The sequence below is a fragment of the Danio rerio genome, chromosome 2, assembly GCF_052040795.2.
Source record: "Danio rerio strain M-AB ecotype USA chromosome 2, GRCz13ab, whole genome shotgun sequence".
NCBI lineage: Eukaryota > Metazoa > Chordata > Actinopteri > Cypriniformes > Danionidae > Danio > Danio rerio.
The window spans coordinates 1,843,262-1,860,000 of NC_141022.1; the positions used below are offsets into that span (position 1 = coordinate 1,843,262).

The 16,739-nt window shown below is 35.4% G+C and overlaps 1 protein-coding gene and 1 long non-coding RNA gene across 5 annotated transcripts in view; one reads left to right on the plus strand and one right to left on the minus strand.

Annotated features, from left to right (window-relative positions):
* The window catches only part of LOC108180213 (zinc finger protein 521), a 128,471-nt gene that overhangs the window by 74,995 nt on the left and 36,737 nt on the right, over positions 1–16,739 (minus strand). The gene's annotated exons all lie outside the window — the stretch shown is intronic.
* On the plus strand, positions 5,869–8,869 carry LOC147836979 (uncharacterized). Its single transcript, XR_015479258.1, has 4 exons — positions 5,869–7,076; positions 7,272–7,559; positions 7,870–8,190; positions 8,843–8,869. It is a non-coding gene; the product is annotated as an uncharacterized LOC147836979 (long non-coding RNA).

Here is a 16,739-nt window from a genome sequence, read left to right on the forward strand (position 1 = left end):
GGTCTATACACAAGTTTAACTAGTTTTGCGCTTTACAGCACAATAAATCCGAATTCAGGAGGTGTTTGCGGAGCTGCTTCTCACTGCCTAGAGCTCAGAGTCTGAATACGCTGAAGCAAGTTGTCAAAGATGCGCTGTCCTTATACGTAAACTGTCGATTTGACTTTAACTACATTCTCACTCTTAAAACTTGATTTTGTGGCATAATAAATGAATATTTTTCTAATTTTGCCGACCCTCCGGCTAATCAGAAATAATCCACTTGTTCTTAGTTGAACCAGATGCAGGACGTCAACGTCAGGATGGTCTAGTATTCATAAACAAGTGTGTGAACACCGACTGATGGGATCAGAGACAGGGCAAAAGAAAAGCATGTTTTAGTCGCTCTCTCTCTTTCTCTTGTCTTGTTTTTTCCTGCCTTCACTCAGACGAGAAATGTGCAGGACGCTTGCTGCCTGAGTAAATAAAAGCCAGAGTCTCCTGGGTACTGCTGTGTGCCTGCCAAAGGGGATGCTGGTCCTGAAAACCTACACCCTACAGCTGAGGGTCTGTCTTTGTTGGCCTGCCAAAACCTTCCTCGTCCAGCATCCGGCCACTCTCTGGAGACTAAACTCCATCATACGCTCATATATGTTGGTGCAGGATTTTTATTTATTACATTTTTTTAAAGCATACACTATGGAGCCAGATCAGTCTCAAAAGTAATATGAAGTAAAATTAATACATGCAAAGCACAATTCACATTTACAAAATCCAGTTTGTAGATTTTAAAAACACAATTCATAAACACAACACACAATTTGTGAATTCACAAGTAAAACACTCCAATTTTTTCGACAAATGAAATGGATTTGTGTATTTATTAATTATTTTTGAATTTACAAAATGGATTTGTGCATTTATGAATCGTGTTTTGGATTTACGAATTGGATTTGTGTATTTACGAATCGTGTTTTGGATTTACGAATTGGATTTGTGTATTTACGAATCGTGTTTTGGATTTACGAATTGGATTTGTGTATTGACTAAATATTTTTGAATTTACAAAATGGATTTGTGAATTTCCAAATCGTGTTTTGATTTAACGAATTGGATGTGTATTTACAAATCGTGTTTTGATTTAACGAATTGGATGTGTGTATTTAGGAATCGTATTTTGAATTTACAAATTGGATTTGTGTATTTATGAATCGTGTTTTGAATTAACTAATTGAATTTGTGTAGTTACGAATCATGTTTTGAATTTACGAAATGGATGTGTATTTATGAATCGTGTTTCAGATTTCTAAAATGGATTTGTGTATTTATGAATCGTGTTTTGAAGTTCCGAAATGGATTTGTGTATTTACCAAACTCATTTTTAATTTTCAAATTGAGTTTGTGTATTTACAAATCTTGTTTTTGAGTTACAAAATGGATTTTGTAATTGTGAACGTATGATTTTACAATTTTAAAAATTGGATTTGGAATTGTGTATTTTTGAATCGTGTTTCAGATTTACAAAATGGATTTGTGTATTTACGAAACGTGTTTTGAATTTACAAATTGGGTTTGTGTATTTGCGAATCGTGTTTTGAATTAACGAATTGAATTTGTGTATTTATGAATCGTGTTTTGAAGTTCCGAAATGGATTTGTGTAGTTACGAATTGTGTTTTGAATTTACGAAATGGATTTGTGAATTTATGAATCGTGTTTCAGATTTACAAAATGGATTTGTATATTTATGAAACGTGTTTTGAAGTTCCGACATGGATGTGTATTTACGAAACGTATTTTGAATTAACAAATTGGGTTTGTGTATTTACAAATCTTGTTTTTGAGTTACAAAATGGATTTTGTAATTGTGAACGTATAAATTATATTTTGAAAATGTATTATTTTTGAGACTGATCTGGCTCCATACACACTGTTACTGCATCCCAATTCGCATACTACCGTCCTAAATAGTACTCGAAAACACAATTAGTGTGTCCCAAACAGTCATGCAAGAACAAGCATCAAGTAGAGAGACTTCGGTAAAATTGTTTGAATGACTAATATTTCATATCTAGCCATATGAAAAATATTTAAATCACATTTTCTGTGTTATATTTCATCTGTAACAATGTGAACATACATGTTTGGACATTAACGTCTGAATGCATAATTACCCAAAGACCTGAAGAGATTTCTCTGCATGAAACACTCGTGAATGGCAGATTAACGCACAGCTGAATCTCCAATATGGTAGGAAATTAAACATAAAAGAAATGTGGATGATGTGTGGGGATGATTGGCAGGTCTCGTAACTAAGCAACATAACGATCTGTTAATGAGGAAGAGGTTTGTCCCAAACGCTTACTCCTCTGTTACACACTCAAAAGTATGCACTTTTTTAGGACGTAGTATAAGTATGTGAATTGGGACGCAGCATGTGCAGCTCTCAAAGCAAGCCGTGTGTTCTGCTCTGCACAGCTGGAAACACTCCACATTAATGAGTGCTTGGAAATGCAATATTGCGTTTTAATAGTTCAGTACAGCTGCTTTTGCTGCATCCCAGATATAAAGGTGCTTCTCTGTGATATAACTTGTATAAAGTATTGATATTATCAAGGGTTTGTTTATTTACTACTGCGCGACACGGTGGCTCAGTGGTTAGCACTGTTGTCTCACATCAAGAAGGTCGCTGGTTCGAGTCCTGGCTTGGTCAGTTGGCATTTCTGTGTGGAGTTTGCATGTTCTCCCTGTGTTGGCGTGGGTTTCCTCCGGGTGCTCTGGTTTTCGCCACAGTCCAAACGCATGCCCTATAGAAAAATTGATTAACTAAATTGGCTTTAGTGTATTTTCCGTAGTTCCGTACTATTATTAGCCACATTTTTGCTGTTGTTTTCATTTGGTTACAGAATAAACCACTGTTGTCTAATGACTACTTATTTGCCTAATTGACCTAGCTTGCTTAGTTAAACAAAATTACCCTAGTTAAGCCTTTAATTTGCATTAATAAATAATAAACTGATGCTATAATCATTTGTATGAACATTGCAACTAGTTTGTACAGTTTTCATGAAATGAAATAAAATTTAAAAAAATATTAAATAAAATAGCAAATTTAAAAAAGTTAAATTAAATGACATTAAATTAAAAATACAACAAAAAAGAATAAAAATTTAATTTAATAAAAATATTAAAAATATTGAAAAAATTAAATAAGCAAATAAAATAATTTGCTATAATAATTTGCAATATTTAATGTATTTATGTATTTATTAATTAAATAATAAAAAATAAATAAATAAGTTAAATTAAATAAGAATACAAACATTTAAATATGAAAAAAAATTAAACTAATAGGAAATAAAAAATTTATTAAATAAAATATAAAATTAAAGCAAATAAATAAATAAATAAAACTTTGGTAAATTAAATGACATTAAATAAAAAATACAAAAATTTAAATAAGCAGATAAATAAACAAACAAATAAATATAAATAAAATATTAAGTTAAATTAAAAATACAAAAATTAAAATATAATAAATAAACAAATTAAAGTAAGATTAAATAAAATATAAAAATATAATAAGCAAGTAAATAAATAAAACTTAAGTTAGAATAAATGAAATAAAATTAAAATACAAAAAATAAATAGAAAAATGAAATAAATAAATAAATAAATTAAAAAATAAATACATAAATAAATAAACATGAAAATACATAAATAAATACTAAATAAATAACATTTAAACTAAATATGCCTCATGCCATCTTTACACATGTTTGAGCCACCTCAGAGTTCGGCCATGCCACAGATTATCTCCTTAAATTGTATCCAACCGAAAACCTTCAGATTCAAAACCCTTACTTGTGATACCTAGGAATGTACCAGAGTTTATTTCTCCTGATAGATCATCTCAAGGCCTCCTGCTTATATCTACATCCATCATCATTTCCAACAGGCCTGGACCGAGAGTGTTTAATCTTCAGTTACTGACTCTTCAGCCATGATTGCATCATGCTGACCTAAATTCCCGGACCGCTGAGAACAACATCATCCAGCCAAAAAGCAATAGGAGTTTGATCTTAAATTAACAAACTACTGAAGACACTTGCTATATATTTTATACCATATTTATGACATACATTTGATTGCAAGGTTGAAGCGATGAAGGATTTGTGGAGTCTCTGTAAGGGTTGCAGCTATTTAGAGCAACTAACTAACTAAATAACTAATTATTATTAATATTATTGTTGTGAGTACTAATAGTAGTAGCAATGGTGGTGGTAGTAGTAGTAGTAATAATAGCAGTAGTTGTAGTAGTAGTAAAAGTAGTCATAGTAATAGTATTAGCAGTAGTAATAGTATAAGTAGTAGTAGTGTAGTAGTAATAGTATTAGAAGTAATAATTGTTGTAGTAGCAGTAACAGTAGCAATCGAATTAGCATTAGTAAAAGTAGAAGTGATAGTAGAAGTACTAATATTTGTAGTATTAGCAATAGTAGTAGTATTAATGATAGTAGTAGTATTAGTTTTGATAAAGTACTAATAGTAGTAGTAATGATAGTAGTAGTAGAAATGGTAATATTGGTATTAGTAGTAACAGTAGTAGTAATAGTAATTGTAGTTGTAATAGTAGTAATAGGAGAAGAACCAATAGTAGTAGTAATACTGGTGTTAGTAGTAACATTAGTAGTAGTAGTAGTAGTAGTAGTAGTAGTGGTAATAGTAATAAGATAAGTACAAATAGTAGTAGTAATAGTAGTGATAGTAAAAGCACAAATAGTAGTAATAATAGTAATATTGATAGTAGTAACAGTAGTGTTAATAGTAATAGTAGTAGTATTAGTAGTAATAGGAGAAGTTCCAATAGTAGTAGTAATAGTAGTAGTAGCAATGGTAGTAGTGGTAGTAGTAGTAGTGGTAATGATAGGAGAAGCACCAATAGTAGTAATAGTAATAGTAGTAGAAGTGATAGAAGTAGTAATTGTAGTGTTATCAGTAACAGTAGTAATATAATTAGAATTAATATTAGTAATAGTAGAAGTGATAGTAAAAGTAATATTATTTGTAGTATTAGCAATAGTAGTAGTATTAATGATAATAGTAGTATTATTAGTAGTGATAGAAGTGCTAATAGTAGTAGTAATGATAGTAGTAGTAGTAGTAGTAGAAATAGTAATATTGGTATTAGTAGTAACAGTAGTAGTAGTAGTAGTGGTGGTAGTAGTAGTAATAAGATAAGTACTAATAGTAGTAGTAATAGTAGTGATAGTAGAAGAAGTACCAATAGTAGTAGTAATAGTAATATTGGTATCAGTAGTAGCAGTAGTAATAGTAATAGACAAAGTAGTAGTAGTAGTAGCAATAGGAGAAGTACCAATAGTAGTAGTAGTAGTAGTAGTAGTAGTAGTAGTGATGCTAGAAGTAGTAATAGTAGTAGTTGTAGTAATTGAAGTACCAATGGTAGTAGTAGTAGTAGCAGTAGTACTTCTATCACTACTACTACTACTACTACTACTACTACTACTACTACTACAACTAGTATAGAATAGAAGTACTAATAGTAGTAATAATAATAATAGTAGTAGTAATAGTAGTGATAGTAGTGGAAATAGTAATATTCATATTAACAGTAACAGTATTAGTAACAGTAATACTAGTAGTAGTAGTAGTAGTACCAATAGTATTAGTAAGACAAAATATATTTAAAGACGAAATGCAGCCATTCGTACCTCTGGCTACATAATTCAGGCTCTCTAGAAATGTATACAAGGATAGATTTTCACAATGAACCTGTGTTTTAAATTTCACACAGACTATTATGGGAATTGAATTTCGTAAATGCGAATTGTGTTGTGAATATATGAATTTTATTTTGTAAATGTATTTTGAGACTAATCTGGCTCCATAGCACTTTAAATCACAGTGCATTCCATGCAAGAGCGTACAGTGAGATCAGACACACACAGCCTCCTGTCCACCGCAGAGGACTTCATCTATCCACATTTACCCACAAACCCTGGACAGTTGGTCAGTGTCCCAGAAATCACACTGTACAGGTGGACGACCAGACAAATGAGCGATCGCGATGTGAAAACTAGGACAGACACTCCAGTTCTGCAGATTTACTGTGTGAGGAAACATTGATCCACACTGCAGAGGCCTGATATCGATCACAACACTTCTGCATTCCTTCAGTTCTGTCATGAAGAATCCGCTCACACCAAGCAAGATAATTATGAAGATAACAACAAGCGTAAACAAAAAGAAAGTGAACCACAAAATAAGGAACCTATTAATTAACAAATATTTTTACAGTGTACATGCATACATTCATACAGGGCTGTGCAAAAGTGTTACACTGGTTGTTCTAGTGAGGGTATATTAACATGAGATTTACATTTCATTCTCTTTAATAAAATACAACCAGATTTATTTCCTTAGGATGGAAGAATGAATGAAAAATACTGGAGATTCTGTCTTGGTTTGATCTGCATTTCTGCAAGAGCTGTTGTCAATACTGCCTCAACTGATGGGATTGTGAATGCTGAAAAGGTCAGAGAGGTTTTAATCCATCATGTAATTCCTAGAAGGCACCTCATCTGTAATAGTTTTATTTTTCAGCAAGATAATGATACCAAGCACACTGCTAACGTAATGAAATCATATTTGGAGAGAAAAACGGCTGATAAAACAAAGACAATCATGAAGTGTCCTGCACAGAGTCCACACCCGAATATTATATACAGTATGTATAGGCAATATTATATATGCATAATCAGAGAAAAAGAAAGATACTCAACAAAATAAGTTCAAGCTGATGCTTGGTGCTAAAGTGGTCCATATTAGTAGTATTAGTAGTAGTAGTAATAGTAATAATAGTAACTAATAGTAATAGTAGTAGTAGTAGTAGTAGTAGTAGTAGTAGTAATAATAGTATTGTAATAGTAGTAGTGGTAGTAATAGTATTAGCAGTAGCAGTAGCAGTACTAATAGTAGTAGTAATATTAGTAGTAATAGTAATAGTAGTAATAGTAATGTAGTAGTAATAGTAGTGTAGTAGTAGTGGTAGTAGTAGTAGTAGTAGTAGTAGTAGTAGTATTACCAATAATGTTTAAAGCATAAAAACAGCTGATGACAGAGACAGTCATGAAGTGGCCTGCACAGAGTCCAGACCTGGATACTATATACATAGTATGTATAGGCAATATTATAAGCATAATGAGAGAAAAAGAAAGATACTCAACAAAATAAGTTCAAGCTGCTGCTTGGTGCTAAAGTGGTCCATATTAGTAGTATTAGTAGTAGTAGTTATAGTAATAGTAGTACTAGTAGTAGCAGTAGTATTTGTAATAGTATAAGTAGTATTAGTTATAGTAACAGTACTAATAGTAGTAGTAGTGGTAGTCGTAATAGTAGTAGTAGTAGTAGTGATAGTATTAGCAGTAGCAGTAGTAACAGTAGCAGTACTAATAGTAGAAGTAGTAATATTAGTAGTAATAGTAGTAGTACTAATAATAATGTAGTAGTAATAGTAGTGTAGTAGTAGTGGTAGTAGTAGTAGTAGTAGTAGTAGTAGTAGTATTACCAATAATGTTTAAAGCATAAAAACAGCTGATGACAGAGACAGTCATGAAGTGGCCTGCACAGAGTCCAGACCTGGATACTATATACATAGTATGTATAGGCAATATTATAGGCATAATGAGAGAAAAAGATACCCAACAAAATAAGTTCAAGCTGCTGCTTGGTGCTAAAGTGGTCCATATTAGTAGTATTAGTAGTAGTAGTTATAGTAATAATAGTACTAGTAGTATCAGTAGTATTAGAAATAGAATAAGTAGTATTAGTTATAGTAACAGGACTAATAGTAGTAGTAGTATAATATTAGTAGTAATAGTATTGTAATAGTAGTAGTAATGGTATTAGCAGTAGTAACAGTAGCAGTACTACTAGTAGTAGTCGTAATATTAGTAGTAATAGTAGTAGTACTAATAGTAATGTAGTAGTAATAGTAGCTAAGTAGTAATAGTAGTGTAGTAGAAGTGGTAGTAGTAGTATTACCGATAAGGTTTAAAGTATAAAAACAGCTGATGACAGAGACAGTCATGAAGTGGCCTGCACAGAGTCCAGACCTGGATATTATGAACAGTATGTATAGGCAAAATTATAGACAGTATGGGGAAGAAAAAAAAGATACTCAACAAAAAAAGTTCAGGCTGTTGCTTGGTGCTAACGAAGTCAATATTAGTAGTAGTAGTAGTAGTAGTAGTAGTAGTAGTAGTAGTAGTAGTAGTAGTAATAGTACTAGTAGTAGCAGTAGTATTAGTACTAGTAGTACTAGTAGCAGCAGCAGCAGTAGTAGTTGCTGTACTAGTAGTAGAAATAGTAATAGTAATAGTAGTAGTAGTAGTAATAATAGTAGTAGTAGTAGTAGTAGTCATATTAGTAGTAGTAGTAGTAGTAATAGTATTAGCAGAAGCAGTAATAATATTAGCAATACTAATAGTAGTTGTAGGAATAGTACTCGTAGTATTAGTAGTAATAATAGTAGTAGTAGTATAATAGGAATAATAGTGTAGTAGTGATGGTGGTGGTGGTGGTAATAGTAGTATTACCAATAAGGTATAAATCTTAAAATCAGCTGATGACACAGAGTGGCCTACACATGAAGTGGCCTGAAGACACATGAAGAGTCCAGACCCGAATATTATATACAGTATGTTTAGGCAATATTACAGGCAGCATGAGAGAAAAAGAAAGATAGAACATGCTGAATCTGAGGAAGAACTCCTATAAATGCTGAAAGATACTTGATATTGAATAGCACATCATTTCAGAAAAGACTCGACAAAAAAAAAAAGTTCAAGCTGTTGCTTGGTGCTAAAGTGATCAGGATAAACACAGATCTTTGATGCTAGTCTTTTGATTTCAGAAGTGATTTTGTTCTGAATATTGGGTACATGTTTCCCATATTTTCTGTTTGTATATTAAAGGTAAAGTTCACCCAAAAGTAATGACCCTGCACTTGCCCCATACCTTTTGGATAGCTCCTAAAGCTGGTGTTGGCCTCAGACCCTTCCACAGCCTGTGCATAAATACACAGCTAAAATATAATAAAATGAATCATGAATGAAGTTAGATTAGCTCTGCCATGTCTCTGGTCCTGGACTGATGTCAGCGTGTGGTGTTCAGGGTCAGGTATGAGTGAGCAAACAGGAAGGCGTCTCTGCCCGGGGCCTTGGCTGGGTCTCAGTCCCCTGCGGCCCTCCAGCGGGGGCCAATCTGTCCCCCAGCAGAGCTCCGACCGGCCCGCTGCACTCATCCAGCCACACATTATGGAGCCAGATCAGTCTCAGAAATAATACGTTTAGAAAATGCATGCACATCACAGTTCACATTTACAAAATCCAATTTGTAGATTTAAAACACAATTTATAAATACAACACACAATTTACAAAAAAACGAATTGGATTTGTGTATTTACGAAGCGTGTTTCGAACTTACAAATTGGATTTGTGTATTTAAAAATCGTGTTTTAAATTCACAAAGTGGATTCGTGTATTTACGAATAATGTTTTGAACTTACTAATTGGATTTATGCAATTATGAATCGTGTTTTGAACTTACGAAGTGTATTTGTGTATTTACGAATTGCGTTTTGAATTTACTAATTGGGTTTGTGTATTTTCTTATTGTGATTTGAACTTACGAATTGGATTTGTGTATTGACGAATCGTGTTTTGAACTCACAAAGTGTATTTGTGTATTTACGAATCGCGTTTTGAATTTACGAATTGGGTTTGTGTATTTTCTTATTGTGATTTGAACTTACGAATTGGATTTGTGTATTGACGAATCGTGTTTTGAACTCACAAAGTGTATTTGTGTATTTACGAATCGCGTTTTGAATTTACGAATTGGATTTGTGTATTTTTTTACTGTGATTTGAACTTACGAATTGGATTTGTGCATTTACGAACCGTGTATTGAATTTACGAATTGGATTTGTGCATTTAAGAATCGTGTTTTTGAACCTACAAATTGGAATTGTGTATTTACGAATTGTGTTTTGAACATACGAATTAGATTTGTGTATTGACGAATCATGTTTGGAATTTACGAATTGGATTAGTGTATTTACAGATCGTGCTTTAAATTCAAAAATTGGATTTGTGTATTTACAAATTGTTTTAAATTTTCGAAGTGGATTTGTGTATTTACGAATCGTGTTTCGGACTTATGAATTGGATTTGTGTATTTATGAATAGTGTTTTAAAGTTACGAATATAACTTTATATATGTAAATTGTGTAGTTGATGTATGAATTTTAATTTGTAAATGTATTATTGTTGAGACTGATCTGGCTCCATAATCCACCACAGTCTGTGGCACTCTGTGCTGCACTACCACCAGCAGCCAAAAAAACAGGAGAGAAAAAAAAAAGCAGATGGAGGAGCCAAACAAACTCCAACTGCTCAGAGCGGTTCATATGCCTGTTTCACACCAAACACATTTCCCAGCATGTCATGCTTCCACAACTTCAAAAAGGCAAAGAGTGTAAGGCTGCATTTATTGGTACCAGTGGCTTTAAATAGGGCCCCAAGGGGGACTCGTGTCCATAAGTTTTAGATGGCTAATATTTGGCTGGAATGGACTGTCGATACTACTGTATATATATTGTATTTATACACTCATTGGGTACTTTATTAGGTACACCTTACAAGTACCAAGTCGGACCCGATTTTGCCTTCAGAACCGCCTTAATCCTTCGTGGCAGAGATTCAACAAGATACTGAAAATATTCCTCAGAGATTTTGCTCCATATTGTCATGATAGCATCACACAGTTGCTGCAGATTTGTCGGCTGCACATCCATGATGCCAATCTCCTGTTCCACCACATCAAAAAGCTGCTCTATTGGATTGAGCTCTGGTGACTGGGGAGGCAATTTGAGTACAGTGAACTCATCGTCATGTTCCAGAAACCAGTCTGAGATGATTGAGCTTTATGACATAGTGTGTTATCCTGCTGGAAGTAGCCAGAAGATGGAGACACTGTGCTCATAAAGGGATGGACATGGTCAGCAGCAATACTCAGGTAGGCTGTGGCGTTGATGCTCAGTTGGTTCTAATGGACCCAAAGTGTGCCAAGAAAATCTCCCCCACACCATTACACCACCGCCTGTGTGAATTGTAGCCTCAGTTTCCTGTTCTTAGCTGACAGGAGCGGCACCCGGTGTGCTCTTCTGCTGCTGTAGCCCATCCGCCTCAAGGTTGGACGTGTTGTGTGTTCAGAGATGCTCTTCTGCAGAGCTCGGTTGTATCGAGTGCTTATTTGAGTTACTGTTGCCTTTCTATCAGCTGGAACCAGTCTGGCCATTCTCCTCTGGCCTCCGGCACCAACAAGGCATTTGTGCCCACAGAACTGCCGCTCACTGGATATTTCCTCTTTGTCGGAGCATTCTCTGTAAACCATAGAGATGGTTGTGCGTGAAAATCCCATCAGATCAGCAGTTTCTGAAATACTCAGAGCAGCTCGTCTGGCAGCAACAACCATGCCACGTTCTTCCCCATTCTAATGCTCGCTTTGGACTGCAGCAGATCGCCTTGACCATGTCTACGTGCCTAAATGCATTGAGTTGCTGACATGTGATTGGCTGATTAGAAATTTGCAGTTGGACAGGTGTACCTAATAAAGTGGCCGGTAAGTGTATATATGTACATTGCATCTTTTGGACAGTTTTTTGCAGTTTTATTTCCAGAAATGCGTTTTTGCGATTCATCATGCTGAACTTCAGTGTTTTCAATAGCGTCTGATGATTTTTAGGATTTGCTTTTTATTCATCAGACTTGATTTTCAGACTCGCTCCAGGTAAATGTGCACTTCGGTGAGTAATGTCAGATTTGATTAAGTGTTAAAGAATAATTAACACTCCGTCGACTCATGATGAGTAATTACATGAACAGTGTTGCATGTAAAATAAAGTAAATGGTAAGTGCTATAATGCACAGAGCTGCATGAACGGAAAGATTAATATTAAGAAGAGGCAGACGACATCATGGGCAATCTGGGGGAGATTTTCATTTCTTTTATTCCTTTTCTTCAGTTTTTTTCCTCAAGAACAGTTATAATTTAGCACAGCAGTGCACCCGTTGACCCTGGATCTTATTAAAGAGATTAATACTCAACGGTGTTTCTCGTGTCGCAGGTGAGACGTACAAAAGAAAAGAGAGAGGAAAGAGGAGAGGAGGAAGAAAACACGTGTCAGTGAAGAACATGTTTTTCATGCTCCGCTGTCTGAAATGTCAAGATGTGTTCGCCATCAGTGTGAAGATGCACTGACACACCGCCAAGCCTGAATACACACACACATGCTTGTATACATGGTTTACAGGGACTCTCCATAAGTGTAATGTATTTTACACAGTAAAAAGCGCTTATTATAAGTTCCTACCCCCAAACCAACCCTCACAGAAAACTGTGGCAAAGTCAAAAAACAAAGTATGATTTTTAAGTGTTTTAAATAGCATATTAAACCAGCGTCTATAGGATATATGTGTCACAATCGCCAGCAATCCAACCTGTGCAGATCGCTGGAGAACTACAAATCTGCAAGCAAAAGAACTACATATTCCATCAAGCACCACTTACACACCTGCCCTAGATCTAGGTCAGGTGTGTGAGTGGTGCATGACTGAATATGTAGTTCTTTTGCTGGCAGATTTGCTGCCATCTACTCTGCAGATCTCTCCATACTGAATGTAACCCCAAACCATCATGTCTCCTTCACCAAACTTGACTGATTTCTATCAGAATCTTGATCCATGCTGGTTCCAGTAGGTCTTCTGCAGTATTGGTGATGATTGGGATGAAGATCAACAGATGATTCATCAGAAAAACCCACCTTCTGACAAAATGATCTGCTAGAAGTCAAGTTATTATTTGTTGCTCTTACAACTGGGATCGACGACAAGACTTTTGTTATGTAAATGTAATTTGGAAGTCTTATGATGCAAGGTATATTTTTGCTAAGGGCCAAAAACGTATTTATTTCAAATGTCATTCGGGTTTCCATATTTTTCCTCATGTGAATAAATTAAAACATCCTAATGAAGTAGTGTCTACCAGTACCACACACACACACACACATTTCACTAGTATGAATTTTGGGGAATTTCCAAAGACGTCCTGTTGTTTTGATAGCAGACTAACGTTATCCGTCCTCTATCTCTACCTCCATCCTTACACAAACCTCTCTGCATTCTTAGCTTTTCATTAAGACATTATTTAGTGTGTTTATTAAGCCGTTTTCCTCATCGGGACCGCTGGCTGCTCCCCATAACGTCGCAGAGTTCTGCTTTTATTACCCTTGAGGGGTTATTCAGAGTGGGGAAAACCTGAGCCACACACTGATGTTCTGCTTTGGACATTTTAACTGCAGCTTTTCCCTCCGTCTCTCCTACCGCACAAACTCTAATCCACTCCAGATGAACAAACATCACAGTCATATTCGCCTCCGCCTCCCTTACTAAAGGAGAGATCCACAAGTGCAGACAGAAGAATAGCAAAGGAGGAAGAAAATCATTGTGTATATTAGTCTTGCCTATGCATTTAATGACCAGCTTCGCTTTGATTATTCTGCTTGTTTAAACTACTTATTTAAATGAGTTAAATCAACACAATTATTGAGTTTTTTGGTGGATAATTGAATTGTTTTATGTTCAATCCACTTAAATTTGTAACAAGTACGTTAACTTAATCAATCTGTGTTGAAACCCTGCATTTTTTTTACAGTGTTCATAATATACAAACCCAGGCTCATTATTGATATGTACCCCTGTATACATTTCTGGAGAGCGCAAAGTATGTCCCAGGAGCTACGTTTTTATTTTGCTGCAGTTTTTGTTTTTGCGAATCCACTAGAGGGCGCTGTGTATGATTTGTCAGACCTCAAATTTCTCTCCTGAGTGCCATTCGTACCTGCTGTTCTCACATAAATCCACAAGAGGCAGCTATCGACTGACTGTTAGACTGACCGATCAACCTATCCCTCATCCTCCTCCTTCAATAAACCCAACCGATAGTGTTTTCAAAAGCAATCCAAAAAAAGAAAAGCCTTCGCAGCTGCCTGATTTTTACCGCGTTTTCAGATTTTAACACATTCTCAGCCTGTTATTTACTTGTTTATTTTATGTTTTGCCTTTTGTTTTTGTTTTACCTGCTTTCTAAAAGCATTCTTCATCGAATTTGAACCCATGGTAAACTCCTCTCTGTGTCTCAAGTACACTGCTTGCATGGAGAGCTACTGGTCAAACTGGTAACAGCGGAAAAGCCGTTCACATGGAGGTAAATGGTCAGCTGGTAGCATGACAAGAAATAGAAGCCATCGGCGCAGTCATACCACGTTAGTTTTAAAGACTAAATGTAGCCATTCGTACCTCTGGCTACATAATACACACTCTCCAGAAATGTACACAGGGGTACACATCCACAATGAGTCTGTTTTGCAACATACAGTTAGTTATCTGCATTCTACCAAAACCAGTTCTGTGTTTGTGTGTCTGTTTTTCATAAACAGTACAAAAACATTACTTTAATAAAATATAAAACACTTATAATGTTTACACAATTATAGTTATGCATTTATAACTAATGATAACAAATATGAAAACATTAATAAATGAAGTTTTACTCATTAATTTTGATCAATCGCGGCTGGCCTCTCATCTGTAATCAGCAAGTACTGTAAAATGGATGTAGAACTGTAGTACTGTAGAACGATTTCGCCACTACTATCTTATCCTTGTTTTGGCAAGGCAAGTTTATTTATATAGTACATTTTATACACAATGGAAATTCAAAGTGCTTTACATAAACACGAATATAAAAAACAAGAGTATAAAATTTCAAAAAATTAATAACAGATTAAAATGTGTTAAAACGGGTTATAAAAGAATGAAAAAGGGAAGAAAGATATAATAGTGTGATCTGTCGGACAAACCACAGTACTCATTCAGTAAAGGCCCATCTAAACAGACGTGTTTTCAGTCTTGATTTGAATGTTTTGGAAGAATCCCCCCTTCCACCCTATCGCCTCCTTTTCCTGCCTTCACCAGGGGAAGCTCTCGAGACCTAGGGCCAACTTCAACCCAGGCTCATTGTGAAAACGTAGTCCTGCGGACGTTTCTGGAGACCGCGGAATACGTCCCGGCGGGTACGTACGGCTGCAGTTTTTGTTTTCGCGAATCCGCGAGAGGCCGCTGTTGCGCGCCCGCGCTGTTCTCGCGTGAACCCGCCGGAGGCCACTGTCCGACTGACCGGATGATTGACTGCGCGACCGGCCAATCGGCCGACCCGCCCTCCTCCTTCCCTGAACCCAACCAATTTTACCGATCGACCCGCCCGCCCGCCTGCTTCCCTAAACCTGAGCAACAGTTCACAAAAGCCGTCCAAAAAAATAAAAGCCCTGATTTTTTTTATTCCACCGCGTTTTCGGATTTCACCGTGTTCTCACCCTGTTACGAAACTCGTTCACTTAATTTTTGGGATTCTGTTTTTGGTCTTACCTGATTGCTGGAACTGCTCTTTCCTGGACTCGAAACCAGTCGCCGCGGTCGACTCCTCTCTGCATCTCGAGCCTGCCGACGTTACACGCTGAGCTGAGTGGACAAACGGGTTGCAGCGGGGAAGCCCTCCACAAGGAGGTAAGACAAGCGCGAAAGGGAACAGCATCACACCGCCCCGCAGCGTTCGCTTGAAAAAAAATAAACGCGGCCGTACGTACCTCCCGGGACGTATTCCGCTGTCTCCAGAAACGTCCGCGGGACTACGTTTTTAGAATGAGCTTGGGTTGGCTAACTTATATGCTTATTGACCAGGCGGGAGCCCTGGGCTCAAATATCTCAGGCCTCAGGGTTCTCACCCAGGACAGAATGCTAACCCTGCTAATAGCATCAAGCAAAATCTAAAGTGTTAACATAAATAATAAAAAAAATATATATATATAACAAAAAATAACAAATATCCTTTAATAAAATGCAAAATGTAAACGTTGTACTTTCAACACTCTCACAATGCTGTTTTTCATGTTTCTGTCTGCATCCCGATCTATAATAGCATGTAATTTTGCAATCATATAAATTGTGAATAAGTATTACGATAAACAATGTATTTTGTGATGCCACGATATAAATATTAGAGAATAATATGACAAGATAGACTTTTTATTTTGTCCATAAGACATACAGTTGAAATCAAAACAAATGAATCAGCCCTCCTGCGAAATTTTGATCATGTTTGTAATATTAATGAAGCAAAGAAATTTTAACAGTATTTCCCATAATATTTTTTCTTCCGGAGAAAGTCTTATTTGTTTTATTCCGAATAAAAGCTGTTTTTATGTGTAACTATATATAAAGTCAATATTATTAGCCCCATTGAGCAATATTTAACAAGCCACGGTTTTACAATGACTTGCCTAATTACCCTAACTTTACCTTAATTAACCTAGTGAAGCCTTTAAACGTCACTATAAGCTGAATACTAGTGTCTTGAAGAATATCTGGTCTAATATTATGTGCTGTCATCATGACGACGAAAAAATTAATCAATTATTAAAACTATTATGTAAAAAAATGCGTTGAAAAAAATCTCATTATTAATAACAGGAGCTGATAATCCTAATAATAATAATAATAATGCAAGGCTAATAATATTGACTTCAGATTATATACAGTAGTAATAATACACAACAGATG